Raw genomic sequence first — 19,162 nt, 5'->3', positions numbered from 1 at the left:
TTTTTTATTACAGGGGGTAGCTAACCCTCTGACCAAACACGCTGAGCTACCGTGCCAGCGTTTTTTGTTCGCTTTTGTTCGTTGCATCTGCTCGCGGCGGCCGTCGTAAGACATCCATTGAAGTTCGTTGTTGATCGATTAACTCAGTTTTTTTTTTTTTTTTTTTTTTTTTTTTTTTACGGAGGGCATGTAACCCTCTGACCGAACACGCTGAGCTACCGTGCCGGCAACACTCAGCTACCGGGGTCGGGCATTAAATGAGTCAAAAGACATTACTAAAAATTTATGAGGGCAGTCTTCATTTTTTACTAAGTACATTTTATGGACCTCACATTTCTAGCTAATTATTGTGTTGCGTATTTTTCTTACCCACTAGGTTTTCGTGCTTTTCTCACTACTGTAGAGACTCGTATTGTATCATCACTATGCAGTCACTGTGAACCCACCACATCCTCTGTATCTTCAGTATGCCTGCATTTGAAGACGACCAACAATTGGTCCTGGAACCAGGGTGCCACATTGTGGTGGTCATCGCTAGACTTGGACGGACGACTCACGGAGAATTAGGTTGTGATGTGTATATCGATTCTGCGATAATTTTAAAGTTCGACAGCAGTTACTGAGTGTGAAGTTTTTACTCAAATTTGTGTGTAATAGTACTGAAATTAGAATCAAAACAAGAGTAAATTAACTGCTCTGCTACTGAATATTTTGTCTGTAGTATAATAGTATATTTTTTAGTTTTTGTTGTTGTTGTGGTCTTTAGTTCAAAGTCTGGTTTGACATAACTCTCCATACACTCCACCCTGTGCAAGCCTCTTCACCTCCGAGTAACTATGGCAATACGTATCCATTGTAACTTACTTACTGTATTCGTCTCTTTGTCTCCTTCTGAAATTTTTTACCCCCACGCTTACTCTAACATGAAATTCTTCGTGTTTTAATGTTATTGCTTTTATAGCAATGTAATTGTCACTTAGCCCTAGTTGTCCATCTGCTTTCTCTACTTACCGTCTGACTGTGTAATATTATTACAAGGACCTGTGAAGTGCGATGTCTATTCTTGAATAATGAATTCATTGCTCAAGTATTGAAAATAGGTCTTGACCTTTACACCTGAATCATTCTAATGATGTTCACTGTTTGTTTTATCCATATCATGGCAGGAAACAGTAGTTGAATGTGTTGCTGCATCCTGGGGACATCATTGTAAATTTTTGTCATGCTATTTGAGGTGAGATGGTTATGTTAATCAAGAAACCAACAGTTGTGTTCGTTTTTGAGCGACGAATAACTATTAATCACTTAGATTCTCGGCGCCTACTGTTAACGTACAGAGCTACTACTGGTTGCCGCATCACTTTCCATTAGACCGAAAATAATTGAAATGAACACTGTACTTTGCCTAATTTTCGCTAATTTCTTGCAAACTCAAAATGATTTTTCTATACTCGTCAATTTTTGTCAGTTCTACTCACACACTCTCGACTGTGACCACGTATCACTCATTGTTGTCTCTTTGGACCACCTATTTCTTCCAAGCCTCTGTGACCGTCACCACCTTCCGACTGCCCCGCTGCCGTCCCTTTAAGCACAGTGCCTCGACCTAACTTTCACGCTCTGATTACGTGAACAACATGGTTTCTCCTGTAAATCCTATTCCTTCGATAAGGAAGTAAATTAAGGTTGAGTTCTTGTTAAATACGTATCGCGTGCTGGAATAACAAATTTGGTAAGGAACTGTCTGTTATACGTAGAGACCTTGTTTCGTACCACCGGACCAAAATATTACTGATCGTGGCCTCCCGTTGCCGTTATCAGAAACATACGGTGACGTTACAATAAACAATTTCAATGATGACTAAGGAAAACACTTCGCACTTTGAACGCCCTCAGATCACTTTTGCGAATACTATCAAATGGTTTAGCTGGTTTTCGTGAAATATCACATAAAACTAACGATAAGCCGACAAAAGTGCCATAACTCCCAAGTGCAATAATGTTGTGGTCGAAAATACTCCACTCAAACTCGTGATGCAAGTAGCACTTCGCTGTGGAGCGATCAGTATCATTCTGCAGCTGGTTCTCATGTGTTAAGCTCTGATGTTTTTTCCGACAACATAAGCACTAATTAAGTAAAGTACGCAGGAGGTATTTGCTGATAATTTTAGATATTTCTCACCACATACCCATATTTCTATATCCGAAATCATAAAAATAAGTGTGCTCCAGCATCCTTTTGAGAAATTTTCTGTAAACGACAGGTAACAGTCGTCTAAGGCGAAATTTTAGACGCCCCTTGACAAACAAAGAAGAACATTAAACAGTGAAGACTGTAAGTAGGCTGTTTAGGTTTTTATGTTGGTAACGCCAGGCATTGCTCTGTATGAAAATCGCTGAGTGCAATGCGTGCAGTCTGTGGCTGATTGGACTCAGTGTTGGAAGACTCGCTTGTGTAGTGTTGGGCAGTTGGGTGTGAACAGTGCGTAGCGTTAGGCAGTTGGAGGTGAGCCACCAGCAATGGTGGATGTGGGCAGAGAGATTCCACCAGAGTTTTGAGTGGACGATCGGGACGTGCGTCCGTCAGGAATGACTTTTGAACGCTATTAAGGTAAATACGTTGTTGGTTCTCTATCAAAATCTTTCATTTGCTAACTATGCCTATCAGTAGTTAGTGCCTTCAGTAGTAGAATCTTTTATTTAGCCGGCAGTATTGGCGCTCGCTGTATTGCAGTAGTTAGAGTAACGAAGATTTTTTGTGAGGTAAGTGATTCATGAAAAGTATACGTTGTTGCCTAGTCAGGGCCATTCTTTTGTAGGGGTTATAGAAAGTCAGATTGTGTTGCGCTAAAATATTGTGTGTCAGTTTAGTGATGATCAGAATTAGTAAAGAGAAAACTGTCTGCCTACGTTGAGTTTTACTCAACAGTTTCTGTATCAAATAATATAGAAGTTCACGAGCACAGCCAATCATAATTTTTCTAAGGGGACGTTTCAAGACAGCAACTTAAAACATTACGTTTGTGCATATTTTCGTTGTGTTTTGGTTTTGCATGTTGATATTCCGGCTGCTATAGGTTTATTTATCAATTGTCTTTCTTTTATAGTTTACGGGTGCTATTTGAGTTTAAATATTGTCTTTTTTTTTTTAATGGAGATAGTAAGTGGAGCTGTGGGCCCTTGAAAATGGAGTGTCACGAGGAGAAATCGGAGCATTTCCGACGTATTCTTCTGTTTGAGTTCAATTTAGGGGTGACTCAGCGAAAGCAAGTAGCAACATTTGCGTCGGGTATACGGATAATGAAGGACAGAGCAGGGCAAGAAAATGGTTATCTCGTTTTAAGGGGGATCGTTTTGACATACGTGACTGTAAACGTTCAGGAAGACCTTCGGTGTTTGATGAAGACCGTTTAAGAGCATTAATCCACAACGACCCACATCTGTGTATACGAGAAGTGCCAAATGTGATAAAATGTAACCATTCTAGCATGGCGTGGTACCACATCCTCTAGGCCAAAATCACAGAAGTGCATCCCTGCTTGCTCGTCATCAATTGGTTCGGGAACAACACAGACCATTCCTATTCTATACTGTTACTTGGTGACAAGAAATGGTGCCTCTGTGCTAACGTAAGGAAAAGAAAGTAAAGGTTGAGCCCAAACAAAGCAATGACTCCCAGTACAGCGACCTACTCGCATCCACAAAAGATAATGCTATATATCCGATGGAGCAGAGACGGTGTGGCGTCTACCAGTTGCTTCCCTGAGGTGTAACGACCACTGCTGGCACTTATTGTCAACAACTGAGACTTCCAGCAGAAACAGTCCAAGAACAACGACCAAGAAAGCCGAGTGAAGTGATGTTACTGCACGATAATGTCCGCTCGCGATCTGCTAGACAGACCAAAAAAGAAAAAAAAGCTGTACACGAACTGGGTTGGAAAGTCATTTCATACCAATCTTATTTACCTGATCTTGGACCCTCAGATTTTCACCTTCTCCGCTCTCTATAGAACAACCATAAGGAATTTCGTTTCCCGATGAACATGCGCTTCGAATATAGCTCGTCGAGTTCTTCGCCTCAAAACCACGTGATTTCTAGAGTCGCGGAATTGAAAAGTTACTCGAGCGTTGCTAGGCTGCTGTAAGTAGTGAAGGAGAATATATTACTGATGACTAAAGTTCAAATGGTTCAAATGGCTCTGAGCACTATGCGACTTAACTTCTGTGGTCATCAGTCGCCTAGAACTTAGAACTAATTAAACCTAACTAACCTAAGGACATCACACATATTCATGCCCGAGGCAGGATTCGAACCTGGGACCTTAGCGATCGATGACTAAAGTCTCTGTTATGAGATCAGTTGTGTTTATTAAACTTGTGGAGAAACGCTGCGAACTTATGCGTCAAACTACGAGGGTTGGAATTTAAATAGTGGCAACTATTTATTCACAACCGATACAAAGTGGTTCAAATGGCTCTGAGCACTATGGAACTTAACTGCTGAGGTCATCAGTCCCCTAGAACTTAGAACTACTTAAACCTAACTAACCTAAGGACATCACACACATCCATGCCCGAGGCAGGATTCGAACCTGTGACCGCAGCGGTCGCGCGGTTCCAGGCTGAAGCGCCTAGAACCGCGCGGCCACTCTGGCCGGCGATACAAAAGAGTTACATGTTTTCACCTGTTATTGTCCTTCAATGTAGTCACCAGCATTGTGTAGAACCTATTGCCAGCGATGTGGAAGGCGTAGTTATCGTTGGCAGAGCCTGTTCTGTTGATCGTACGAATGGAGCGGTCTACTGCCTGTAGAATGTCTGGAACAGTTCTGAAACGAATGCCACGAAGCGGTCCCTTCATCTTCGGAATCAAATTAAAGTCACAAAGACTTAAGTCCGGGAAGTATGGTGGATGGTACAGTAATATGGTGGATGCTACAGTACTTCCCAGTCCCATCGACCGAACAGACCAGCCACAGATTGCGCTGTATGCGCCCGCGCATTTTCGTGTAAAATGTTGGGTGGGTTGCGAAGAAAGTATCGCCGCTTCTTTAGCAAAGCTGGTCGCAGGTGATGCTCCAAAAACGAACAGTAATGCGACTTAAGTTCTCGTGACTTTGAATTGATTCCAAATATGAAGAAGCCACTTCGTGGCATTCACTTTAGAACTGTTCCAGAGATTCGACAGGCAGTAGAACACGTCATTCGCATCATCAACAGAACAGACTCTGCTAACGGTATACTGCACCTTCCACATCGCTGGAAACGGGTTCTACACAACTCTGGTGACTACTTTGAAGGACAGTAACAGATGCAAACATGTAACTCTTTTGTATCGGTTTTGAATAAATAGTTGCCACTATTTAAGTTTCGACCCTCGTAATATAAAACATTTTATTCCGTAGTTAACGTAATTCTAGTCCTTCTTCAACGTTTTTATCAGGCATATAGCACACTGGAGAATCTATTGTCACTGACTGCTTTTTCTGTTAACATACCAGTACACCTTTGGGATATCACATGATGTACACAAACGACTAAACTACCTCATTCTTGGATTTAGCAACGATCGATATATAGTTTGCAATACAGATTGCAGTACATCTTAAATTTAACAATATTTCATCTATTAATGAGGCATATCCTACCCAGTTCGCCAAACAATATGTTTGTTAGTGGTCCTGTGGGTTAATAACGTAATTTTGTTATACTGCTTTGTCATTTTATTTCATTCTGGCGATCCTCCTACAGTTTAGCTGCTCGACACAGTACAGCAAAAGTTAAAATTTTTTAATTTTAAGACATTATGTATGGCAACCTTACTCCTAGTTAGTACGTAAACTTCGCGTGAATTTTACTGTTTCCGGCATTCTCGTAGGGAGAGATTCCGCAACAGCGTTGATATTTGAAATCTATCGTTTATTTTACCGTCTAAGATATAATATTTTACGATATGATTAATTCCCATCAAGGTTGACCATCTTCAGATCTGTGTAGTTCCCTGGCAACCTGTCATATGCATGTGGAACTGCACATCAGAGTACGGCAAGTAAGTAATCAGCGCTAAACAACATTTGTTTTCAGAATGAGATTTTCACTCTGCAGCGGAGTGTGCGCTGATATGAAACTTCCTGGCAGATTAAAACAACGTGCCCGACCGGGACTCGAACTCGGGACCGTTGCCTTTCGCGGGCAAGTGCTCTACCATCTGAGCTACCGAAGCACGGCTGACGCCCGGTACTCACAGCTTTAATTCTGCCAGCATCTCGTCTCCTACCTTCCAAACTTTACAGAAGCTCTCCTTACAGAAGCTTACAGAAGCTCTGTAAAGTTTGGAAGGTAGGAGACGAGATACTGGCAGAAGTAAAGCTGTGAGTACCGGGCGTGAGTCGTGCTTCGGTAGCTCAGATGGTAGAGCACTTGCCTGCGAAAAGCATAGGTCCCGAGTTCGAGTCTCGGTCGGGCACACAGTTTTAATCTGCCAGGAAGTTTAATATCAGCGCACACTCCGCTGCAGAGTGAAAATCTCATTCTGGAAACCTCCCCCAGGCTGTGGCTAAGCCATGTCTCCGCAATATCCTTTCTTTCAGGAGTGCTAGTTCTGCAAGTTTCGCAGGAGAGCTTCTGTAAAGTTTGGAAGGTAGGAGACGTGATACTGGCAGAATTAAAGCTGTGAGTACCGGGCGTCAGTCGTGCTTCGATAGCTCAGATGGTAGAGCACTTGCCCGCGAAAGGCAAAGGTTCCGAGTTCGAGTCTCGGTCGGGCACACAGTTTTACTTCCCAGGAAGTTTCAACATTTGTTTTAGTTGACTCAGTAAACATCGGTATTCTGTTGTGTGAGTCCACATGCATACGACGATTTGCTTATGTAGCCTCATAGTTCTAAACTAACCTTATTATAAAATAAATTTGTAACTGAGATGGACAAAAACTACAAATTTTAATTTTATGAGAGTGTTTCATACGGTAATTGATCCGGATTTATGGCATATTCTTCTTTATTACGATTCAAACTAGTAGAAGCAATAAAGAATATCAATATGTAGCTATGTTAATGCTCTGTAAATTGTTTTGTAAAAATCCTTAATGTTGCCTTAATGTTTTAAAACATAACCATCCGATAATATAAATAGATCTGTGAATCAGTAAAAATATAAAAACAACTTTTAACTCCTCCTCTAGAAAATTCCTGGAAACTCCTCTAGATATTCCAATTGAAACACATTCTCCCTCCCCACCCCCCCACCCCCTTCCACCCCACAAGCTTCATGTCTCCTCACATAATCTGCGAAACTGTCGTCTAGTGGGAGCAGAAATGCTGTAATGAAACGCAGTAAGTAAGGATGCAGAAAATTTACGGCGGTTCAGTTGTGCTTATACGTTACCTGCCTTTGCGAAAGTGTTAGAAAATCTGCAACAATATTACAAAATACATAGAATTGTACGACCAGTAACTGACTCTAACATAAATGAACAGAAAGAAAGAGATGCTCCTAAATATATGAAAATCTCCAGAATTGTTTGTCTAGGCAATCGATGACCAGTGGCTGGAATTAGGCGGTACAGATGGAGAGCTATGTACTTGCCTCTACAAACAAGTCCTTTGACCTATGGGTTTCCTACAAGCAGGGGCAGGCGCAATGACGTTATAATCCAAGATGGCTGAATCCAAAATGGCAGTAGCGAAAATTTCAAAAATCCAAGAGTTGCAGATAGCCCGATTGCGCTAGTGGGAAATTCAAAGAAATCCAAGATGGTATAACTAGTCCAGTTATAATTTACAACCCCCTGATGTCACAAACCAATATCGAGCACGTTATTTTCAATTGCAGGCACCAGCACCTTGTTTGGCCTTGAGGATTATTGATGATAATCGCGGAAGCCAAACGAATTGGAACTTGAAGCCTTCTACATGGTATCATTGGAATACGTGGCAACAAGGTGATTCCTCCTTTAAACGTTCCCGTGAAAATGTTTGCTTCGAGTGCATTTCCGGTGATCCTTCTGATGACCAAAGGTGTACCGTTACATAATCTAGGTGGGTTTAAATCACGGAGAAGAATAATTGGTGAACCAATCTTCAACCGAAGATTGCGTGGTGGCGTTCCTGGTATAGCCAGAGAATTCAAAAATTCAGTTGGGAAATTTACGGCTTCGTTTTCATCAAGTACTGTGTCGATTGATTTAAAATACATTAAATCACCGGACAACAACAGTTGCATCTGGAAATTAATATCGTTAAAATCAACATGTCTTGCTGTAAAAATAGCGCGATTACTGGGCCAGTTATAATTCGATGAAATTATACTGGCAACGTGTTATCACGCTTTCCTCACAGGTGCCTATAAAATAAATCTGAAGGAACTTCGGATCATCAGTCGGCGTCGGCATCAGCGATCCTATCTTCTGATACACCTGGCCATGGGTTTTTAATGTAGTTTCAAAATTATGTCCATCAGATGTGAGATCGCAAATACTAGTTGCCCCAAAGGACATCATTTGAAAGCAATATTCGAATTTGCGTGTCTTGCGTAAAAACAATTTCGAATCGTCTGATTCGTCAGCGAGAAGTGATTGTAAAGATTCCTGTGGAGTAGGAAAAGGCGACAGTACAACTTTTTGTGATGCAAGACACATATCGACTCCTTCATTGCGGAATTTTAACGCTTGACCATACTAGCATATTTTGTCCATCGCACCAATTGCAATTTTAGGATGTGCAGAGTGATCAATAGCTGATGCATATTCGAATGCAAGGCGAAAGAATGACACACGTTTTACTGCACGGCTGGTTTATTGCTTCTCTCTTTCGCGTTCTCTGAATGTGGCTATGTGGCGTTCTCCAGCCGCTCTTGTTCTCGATATGATGTTTATCACGCTATTCCCGAGATTCTTGTCTACGAATTTCTGCTTTTCTGATTAGCTGAGATGCGTTCCTTGCCTCGATTTCTTCTTCCGATTCATGAGGTCTATGAACACGCGTGCGTCGTGCTTCTCTGCTACACGCGTAGTTAAAGTTAGGTATTATGCGCGGCATTATACTGAGATTGAAAAAAATGACATTTGTTACTTTAATAAATAAATCAGATCAATAATAATAGTTACTAGATTAACAATTAATAGATTAAACATCAAACTAAAATACAAATAATAACAAAGAAAGCAAGCACGTTTTCGAGATGTTATGAAGATCAACGGGAAAAAAATCATCTACAGTGTTTTATTTTATTATTATTTTTCTGTTAAAAATGATGATAATATCCAAACGATACACAGCACTATTATAACACAACACGCTGTACAATTATAAAAGTGATACACCAAAAATTAAAATAGCACGGTTATGTCGTGAACATAAACAAATATCACATGCAATAGAGCGCAGCATCTAGAAATCGAAACGTGATGTCATCTACTGGATGTCTACCCTACCTAGATGTCAAAAGATATTACAGTGTGTTGTCGAAGAGTAGCTTACACCACCATCTGTAAGGAATCGTGGAACTTACAAATAAATACACACTGTTCTGGTATAATAAACATTTAATATGCAATAATAAATATTGTAGTCAATAATAGCGATAAATACCATCCTCTCTCTTAAGTTGGACCAAATTACACATAGCTGCCAAATTTCATCAAGACCCGTTTAGTATTTTCGGAGTTTCTCCTGGACATATATATATATATATATATATATATATATATATATATATATATATATATATATATATATATATGTGTGTGTGTATATATGTGTGTGTGTGTGTGTGTGTGTGTGTGTGTGTGTGTGTGTGTGAGTGCGAAGTCAGAAAAAAACAATTTGAGGCTTCAGAAAGCTGCGTGGCTTTTTCTGACAGAGCATACTATAGCTATCGTGTCCGCCCTTGGTAGCTCAGTGGTCAGCGCGACGGAATGTCATACATCACGGTTGGTTGGTTGGTTCGATTCCCGACTGGGTCGGAGATTTTCTCTGCTCAGGGACTGGGCGTTGTATTGTCCTTATCGTCATCATTTCATACCTTCGACACTTAAGTCGCCGAAGTGGCGTCAACTCGGAAGACTGGCACCAGGCGAACGGTCTACCCGACGGGGGGCCTTAGTCACGTGGCATTTCCATTTCCTTTGCTACCCTTACTTTCGCCTGCCACAGATGGCTTTCCAATATCAAGTGCTCATATTATGCAGTTACCAATGAGAACTATATCATTCTTGATGTATGAAGCTCTCTAATTTGCTGTACTGGGCTGTGATTTGGAGACCTAAGTATGTTGCTGCTGATTTATAAGTTCACTGACTACTGTAATGCTATGGCTAGAGAAGGAGTTAAAAATAGTTAAATAATATGGGAGATAAAAATATGTATGTTGACCTAAAAGCACTCTGGTTGGCCAAGAGACGTGGCTCAAGATTGAACTGGAAAATGACATGAAGCAGGGTAAATATTGACTGGGTGTTTCATTTTAATGGCTTGTGAAATGCTGAGCTGTGATAAGGGGAACGCAAAATACGTGTATTTTGGCTTAGAAGCCTTCTGATTGCCAAGATGGATGGGTTTCTGATGGAGTTTAACATTGGCCCAAAGTGGAGTATATACAGACTGGTTGTTTGGTTTGATGGCTGTTAAAATATTATTCTGTGGTTAGAGAAAAGTGGATGTGGGGAGGAGAGGGGGAGGTGCATGATGACGTCATGCATTGTAGTTTAAGGTCGTTGATGTAATACCGACATGGGTTATTGCCCGTGCCCCTACATGTAGGTACTCAAAGACCGAAAGTAATTTTTTGGTTCAGAAAGTGGGTAACTCTCCTACTCATTACATTTCATTGTATAGAAATTCATGTATGGCGTGATGTAAGGTGGAATGGCCACATAAACCCAGCCATGTAGAAGGCAGCTGCACGACTTAGATTTGATTAGAGAAACCCTAATGAAGTAAGTACATAGTTGGAAAAAGTCACTTATACATACGTCGTTCGACCACACCTGAAGTTTAGTTGATCGATTTTGCGTCTTTATAAATTTGGATTACCGAAAGAGGCCTTTACTCTGTGCATGTTGAAACGTGACTTATTTTCAAGGAATATTCTTAAAAATTTATTTTATTTACTAGCGATTCATCAAGAACATTAACACATTTAATCACACTATGTGAGCGTGGAAGTAGTTGCCAGGGAGTAACTGATGAAATCATAAGCAAATTCCTTTTTAACAAATGGTAATTAATTCACTTTAATCATTTTTTAAAAGAAACAGAATTAAAATTATAATCAGAAAGCACCCTCTAAATATCAAGTTACAATTTATTCAGAGGCAGAAAGAATCAAATTTTTCACTGTACGAGCTTTCGGGCTCTGAATCTTGCCGCTCCCTTTTGACACGGCCGTAGTTAGGACCGCTCACAACAACTTCTGAAAGACTACACTGTTGCAAATCTGCAACCGACCACATTACTTTTAACTAAAAGATTTAAAAATTCACACAAGCGCACAACTATGCACCCCGTAGGAGGGATGGAAATGGTACAAAACACTAAAATTAAGATATTAACTTTGCCACCGAAGGTGCAACTTGATTTTAACTTCTAAGAAAAGTCTTACAGTAGAAGTGTGGTAACTTTATTTACTAAAATGACCATTTAAATAAAAGTCCTTGAAATTCAATCATATATAAAATTATACAAGGTTGGCCAAACAAGTTAACATGCTCTACAGTACACAGATACTGCCTCTCAAGATGATAGGCAAGATCAAAACATATTTCAAGAATTAGGCAGTTACACTCCAAGCAATAAATTCATTAATACACCGGATCCGACAAACATGATACAGGCAGCTACTAACGTACGGCAGATTGATAGGGAGATTACCGAAAAATCCGAACCGCAGATTGCTCTAACCCGCCCCTACTCCACAAACGAAAACCGGACCACCCATTTCACAAATAACCATCTTCCCACGGGTGGGCAAACGGAGAAGAATGGTGGGATGACCCCAAAACAAAGCGGCTGGTGACCTCACCAAGAAAACAGGTAGAATTTAACAAGTAAATGAAACAACATATCACCAATCACTCAACTTCTAATGAACTGCGATTTCTCGAGAAGACCTGGCGCAGCACCCCCAAATCACTCTCACGAACCGTAGGCTGCCAGCCGCTTCAACGGATACAGGAAGGCGCGCCAACCTCCCGTGCCGGCCGGAGTGGCCGAGCGGTTCTAGGCGCTTCAGTCTGGAACCGCGCGAACGCTACGGCCGCAGGTTCGAATCCTGCCTCGGGCATGTATGTGTGTGATGTCCTTAGGTTAGTTACGTTTAAGTAGTTCTAAGTTCTAGGGGACTGATGACCTCAGCTGTTAAGCCCCATAGCGCTGAGAGCCATTTGAACCATTCGATCTCCCGTCTTTCCTGGTCCGCACCAACCGACCGACTGCCCGCTGCTCCGTCCGCGACTGCTGCTCCGTCGCGACTGCACTGCTGGTGCGTCTCCCATTCAATTCCAGACACACGACGGCGGAAATACTGCCTCGACCCAACCATACAGAGGAAACACGCCCACTGGCAAAACGACATCCCTGCCCTAGGAAAGGACCGAGCCAAGCTCCTCAAGATGGCAACTGAAGGGGCCCAGAAGCGCTCGGAGAACCAGTTACACCACGGCGTCGCGGCTCGCACCGGCCAGGCTGATGTCGTGGGTTGACTCCTGTTGCTCTCGTGTCGACCGCGAAGGCATTACCCCTCGCTATACGCCGCGGCCCACTGGACTCACGTGGCGACCTCACATGCGCCGACGCTCAAGGCGGACTAGTCATCTTGTGTCTCAGTGCGCTACCGACCAACAGGTCGATCCAACCGCCAATAACCATTGGCTGAGCAGACTAGCGGCCTGACGCGCTGACTCAGATGCAGGAACTAAGCCCCAACTGGACGACCACTCGCTGAGTTCTCATACTGGCGGAGTGGATAGACTGTCATTTTGTGGCTTTAAAGGTTGATCCAAACGAAAGACATACTAGCACTCCGGACGACAGACAGACACTAGCTGCCTCACAACTGCAGACAAGAGACAGACTAGCAAGTTCGGGACGAGAGACTGACCCAGACTGACCCCAGACCGACTCAAACAGACCGACTCACTGGCGAGCTCATAGCGCCCCTTAAATGCACGTGAACAGGCAACCTTTTCCCTTTCCCATCAAAGGGAGACACCAAAGCTGCGATTGCCACAGTGGCGCCACCACCCAAAACGGAGGGCGACTGCTTCACACTACGCGCTGAAGCGCCCTGTTCAAACACCAATTTTTTCCACGGCTCACAGGTCACAGTAATGTTCAACGTACAACGATTTGAGACGTTACAAGTCCTCACAAAGTACCTGGAAACACTCTTCAAAATGGGTGAAGAAACTTATTACTTCCTCATACAGATATTCGTGCAATGATAAAGTAAGAATAATTCGGACTCATACAAAGAAGTACCGATACTATTTCTTCCCACCTGCCATCCAAAATTGGAATAGGAAGTGAAATGTAATATTGTTACTCTACGTATTCTCCGTCACACAACCATGTGGTGGCTTGCAGAGCATACATACAAAGGCAGAAACTAGTTGTGTTATGCACAATTATACAGATTGTGTGATACATGTGATTCTTCAGCTACTCCTATGTAATAGTTGATTGAACAAGCTATGTGTGTAGTTCCATTTCATTCTGTCCACTGGACACAATATTTTGGAGGTCAGACGTCGCCATCACCAGACGCGCTAGTTAACTAATCTTCTAATCTCCTCGGGGCACGTGACAGACTTAAACCATCACCCCCCTAGGGCCCATCTATGCATTATCCACACCCAAGGATGTAAACTGATGAAGGAAGAGAAGATTTTGTTGGAGACTTTGGCTCATTTTGTTTGCTAAGCATCTTCTTAAGTAAACACAGTTCTTGTTCTTAATCCTCGCTGGGACTGTAGCTGGAATCGTGAGTCGTGCCTATGTTGATGATCCCTCTAACGATGTTGTCCCAGTATTTCGACGTTCGTCCTAAAATCCAGGTGCACTCATATTCCCTCACATGAGTCTCAGATCAACAGCACTCTGTTTCGGAGCTCACTGTTTGTCCAAAAGAAGTATTCCCATATTTGCTTGTAATATGACATATCCTGGGGTCTGCTAACCTAAGATCATCTTTGACTTTCTCGAAAAATGACTGTGTTTTATTTGGCAGGCAAACGACAGTTATTACATGGTGCGTTAGTATGCTCGTCGATATACTGGAACAGAGTCGTTAGAACGGTCATAAAATGACGCACCAAGGGCAATCTCATCAGTCGAGACGCTGTTATAGTCTCAACAAGGCACGGGAACTATCACTAGTGCAATTGAGAACACACTCACCAAAGCAAGAAGCTGGAGGACAGCTTCATCCACGCTAGCACAGACTGAGCACTCCATTGGCCACTGGAGCCGGCGCAGTCGCTTCTTCAGCCACCCAAGCGCGCCCCTGGGTGAGGACCCCATACGGTGCTTCCACTGGTGATGGGATGCAAATCGTCCATATGCCCCGAGGAGGTCAGTTCGTGCCCGCACACCTGACGTTGAAATATTGTGGCCCCCGGACACTACGAATCAGCAATACACCCTTGGACTGTTCGATCAACTGCATTGAAGTGCCAAAGAAACTGGTATAGGCAGGCGTATTCAAACACAGAGATATCTAAACAGGCAGAATACGGCTCTGCGGTCGGCAACTCCTATATAAGACAACAAGTGTCTGCCGCAATTGTTAGATCGGTTACTGCTGATACAACGGCAAGTCATCAAGATTTAACTAAGTTTGGTCGTGGTGTTACAGTCAGCACACGAACATTGGCACACAGCATCTCCGAGGTAGCGATGAAGTGGAGATTTTCCCGCACTACAATTTCACGAGTGTTCCGTGAATATCAGGACTCCGGTAAAACATCATGTCTCCGACATCGCTGTTGCCGGAAAAGATCCTGCAAGAACGGGACCAACGACGAACGACGACTGAAGAGAATTGTTCAATGTGACAGAAGAGCAACCCTTCCGTAAATTGCTGTAGATTTCAATGCTGGCCCTTCATCAAGTGTCAGCGTGCGAACCAGTCAACGAAGCACCATCGATATGGACATTCGTGGCCGAAGGCCCACTCGTGTACATTTGATGACTGCACAACACAAAGCTCTACCCATCGCCTGGGCCCGTCAACACCGCCATTGGACTATTGATGCCTGGAAAGATGTCTGCTGGTCGGACGAGTCGGGCGTTTCAAATTGTATCGAGCGGATGGACGTGTACGGGTATGGAGATAACTTCATGGACCCATGGACCCTGCACATAAGCAGGAAACTGTTCAAGCTGATGGAGGCTTTGTAATGGTGAGCGGTGAGTGCAGTTGGAGTGATATGGGACCCCTGAAACGTCTTGATACGACTGTGAAAGGTGACACATACGTAAGTATCCTGTCTGATCACCTGCATCCATTCATATCCATTGTGCATTACGACGGACTTGGGCAATTCTATCAGGACAATGCGACAAACCACACGTCCAGAATTGCTACATAGTAGCTCCAGGAACACTCACGTGAGTTTAATCACTTGCGCTGTCCACCAGACTGCCAAGACATGAACATTATCAAGCATATCTGGGATGTCCTGCAACGTGCTGTTCGGAAGAGATCTCCACCCCCTCGTACTCTTACGGATTTATGGATAGCGCTGCAGGATTCATGGTGTCAGTTCCCTCCAGTACTACTTCAGACGTTAGTTGAGTCCATGCCGCATCGTGTTGCGGCACGTCTACGTGCTCGCGTGGGCCGAACACGATATTAGGCAGGTGTACCAGTTTCTTTGGCTCTTCAGTTTAATACGCCATGAGACAATGAAGAAAGACGACTCTTACCTCTACGGGGAAGAGATGAATTGCAGCATGGAAAAATTCAACATGTTGTGCCGCTAAAGATGGCACTGCTGAGTGCTCTTGGCTATTGAGTGATGTGTTCTTTTTAATATGTGTGTTGTTGTCCATTCTGTACAAGTGGTGTGCCTTGATTGTGTGTATATGTGCAGTTCATTAATCTGTATGATTTGTAGGCACATACACATATTGACATCAAATGACGCATCACACACTAAAGTGACAACACAACTTATCAATGTCAAATTACACAGTCTTTTTTATGAAAATATTATTTGAAGGTTTAATGCCCGCAATATGAAACACTTAAAGAGCGGTGTGTAGCACGGTACTAGCTCGTCTGTTGACAAAATATCTGGGATTCTATTTGCATTGTAATTTCATTGAAATTAATACCGCTTTAATATCGTGGGTTCGTGTAGAGAAATATTATTGCGTGGCATATTTATCACTGATCATTTCGGAGTAAGTAAATTTCTGTGAATTTACATAGCTGAGACAAAAGACAGCCATTATGCGGTAACCACAATAATTTAAAGAAAACTACTATTAATCTGGAGCTTAAGATCTAACCCGTGTGGAAACACGCGTGACTGCGGGTGAGATCGCTCTCTGAGTTTTCATCTATTTTTTAGGTTGCAGATATATATTTTAACGGTTTTTTTTGATAATATTTACTATATAAGTGACATTAGTGGTTTCTTCATTCACCTCTGCCTTTCTTGTGTTGTGACCTGATATTTGTGAGTGTTTCGTATCGAGCAACTTAACCTCTTACCCGTGTTTACATTCCGCGCTGACCAGTTGCAGCTGTAGCGGCACATCGAAAGCTAAGTACTAATTAATTGTTTGTGTATAGTAGTTTATTTAGGAACTTTAGTAGTCTTCAACCGGTGTTCTTGGTGTTTTCCGGTGAAATAACTTCAGAAGAAATTTTTGCAAACTGCTTTCAGTTTCGTTACTGTCATTAGACGTTTGATTTTCTTTCTGTGTTAGTATTTTGTTATATTCTCATTTGTTGTCGATTAATACTGTCAATAATAGTAGTTACTTTCCTTGTAGAGCAAGTTTGTGATTATTGTAGTCAGTTTTTAACATCTTCTTATTGTAGTAGCGGAACTTAAATAAAGTTGTTTTCTTGTTTCAATAACTGTAAAATTTTACCATGAGTGAGAAGTGTGGGCTTTGCCGTAGGTTCGTGAGTAGTGGATTGCGGTGTGAGACTTGTTCGAAGTATTTTCACTGGTGGGAATGCAGTGGGGAAGCCAGTGGGCATTCTGGTGAGATCCTCTCCTGGAACTGCGAGTTATGTAGCAAGAGTAAGTTGATAGAGGAGCGGGAGCGTAAGATCTGTGCCCTTCAGGTGCAGTTGAAAAACGCACAGGAGGAGCTAGATAGGATGAGGAGGGAGAAGGGGGTTGGGGAATGGGAGCTGGCTGTTGGCAAGAGATCTGCTAGGAGAAGGGGATTTTCAGATAGTTTTACTATTGGTGTTTGTAATAGATATGACCAACTGTCAGAGTCTAATGGAGAGGAATCTCTAGTAGCTGTAGATGTAGGAAGTATGCAGCAGACCTCAGCAGTTACGGTGGCTAGGGCAGTTGCAAAGTCTAAGAGAAAGAAGAAGGTCCTGCTGTTAGGTAGTTCTCATGGTAGAGGTGTAGGCCAGCAGTTGCAGAAAGTTTTGGGGAGTGAGTACCAGGTCACCAGCATTGTGAAGCCTGATGCAGGATTGGCTCAGGTGACTTTTAACATAGGGGGGTTATGTGGGGATTTTACAAAAGAGGATCAGGTAGTGATTGTGGGTGGGGCTGGTAATAGTATTGATAGGGATGGGGAGTATGACATAGATGGTGGCCCGGAAAAGATAGCCACTCAGACTGGCAACACGAATGTGCACTTCGTGGAACTGTTTCAGCGTCACGATCGGCCTCATCTTAATACAGCCGTCAGGCGTAATAACATGAGACTTGGGGGTGCGCTAATGACAGAAGGCACGAGTCACATTTCAGTGGTGTCGGTGGAGTCTATCAGCAGGACGGGTTTCACTAGACATGGCCTGCACCTCAACAGGTATGGAAAGGGGAGGTTGGCAAAGCTTATAGGTGACAGCATAGGTGGGGGTGGTGGGATCACTCATGGGAAAATTCCGGTAGTTGTGGGTGTTAGAGCTGTACCTTTTTTAGATTGAAGTCAGCTGACAGGTATTCCTGCTTAAGGGAAGTCTCTCTAACAAAGAAACCACTTTCGACAAAGCTGAGGTATCCGATTAATGAGGGAATTAGTATATTTCATCAAAACATACAAGGCATTAGACATAAAGTTAGTGAACTGCTTATAGATGTTGACTCTGAAATTATTGGTATATCTGAACACTTCTTAAATAAGGAGATAATTCAGAGGCTTCCTTTACCAGGATACAGGTTGGCTGGCAGCTTTTCTAGGAGCTCTTTGCGGTGTGGGGGAATAGCCATGTATGTGAAAAACGGTATCCAATTTGAGTCAATTGATGTTTCAAAGTACTGCACTGAAAAGGTGTTTGAATGTTGTGCAGGTGTGGTTAAATTTAGTGGAGCTAAACTTCTTACTGTTGTTATAGATCTCCAGACTCCGATTTCACAACATTTTTTCTAAAGCTAGAGGAGGTTCTTGGTTCACTTTATAGGAATACAAAAAGTTAGTTATATGTGGTGACTTCAATATAAATTGTATAAGTGATTGTGCAAGGAAAAGGATGCTGGTGGACCTCCTTAATTCATATAATCTTATGCAAACCGTATTCTTTCCAACGAAAGTGCAAGGGAACAGTAGAACAACCATAGACAATATTTTTGTTCATTCGTCATTACTAGAAGGGCATTCTGTTAGCAAAATGGTGAATGGCCCTTCAGATCATGATGCACAAATTTCAAGTCTAAAAGATTTTTGTGCTGCAACACATGTTAAATATAGTTACCAACTTTTTAGGAAAGCTGATCCAGTTGCTGTAGAGACTTTTGTAAACCTTATCAAGGAACAAGAGTGGCAAGATGTTTATAGTGCTGATACAGTAGACGATAAATATAATGCTTTCCTCAAGACTTTTCTCGTGCTGTTTGAAAGTTGCTTTCCGTTAGAACGTTCAAAACAGGGTACTAGCACAAACAGGCAGCCTGGGTGGCTGACTAAAGGTATAAGAATATCTTGTAGAACAAAGTGGCAATTATATCAAAACGTTAG

The sequence above is a fragment of the Schistocerca americana genome, chromosome 3 (assembly GCF_021461395.2).
Source record: "Schistocerca americana isolate TAMUIC-IGC-003095 chromosome 3, iqSchAmer2.1, whole genome shotgun sequence".
NCBI classification, from domain to species: Eukaryota; Metazoa; Arthropoda; class Insecta; order Orthoptera; family Acrididae; genus Schistocerca; species Schistocerca americana.
This window is presented reverse-complemented; position numbering follows the sequence as displayed.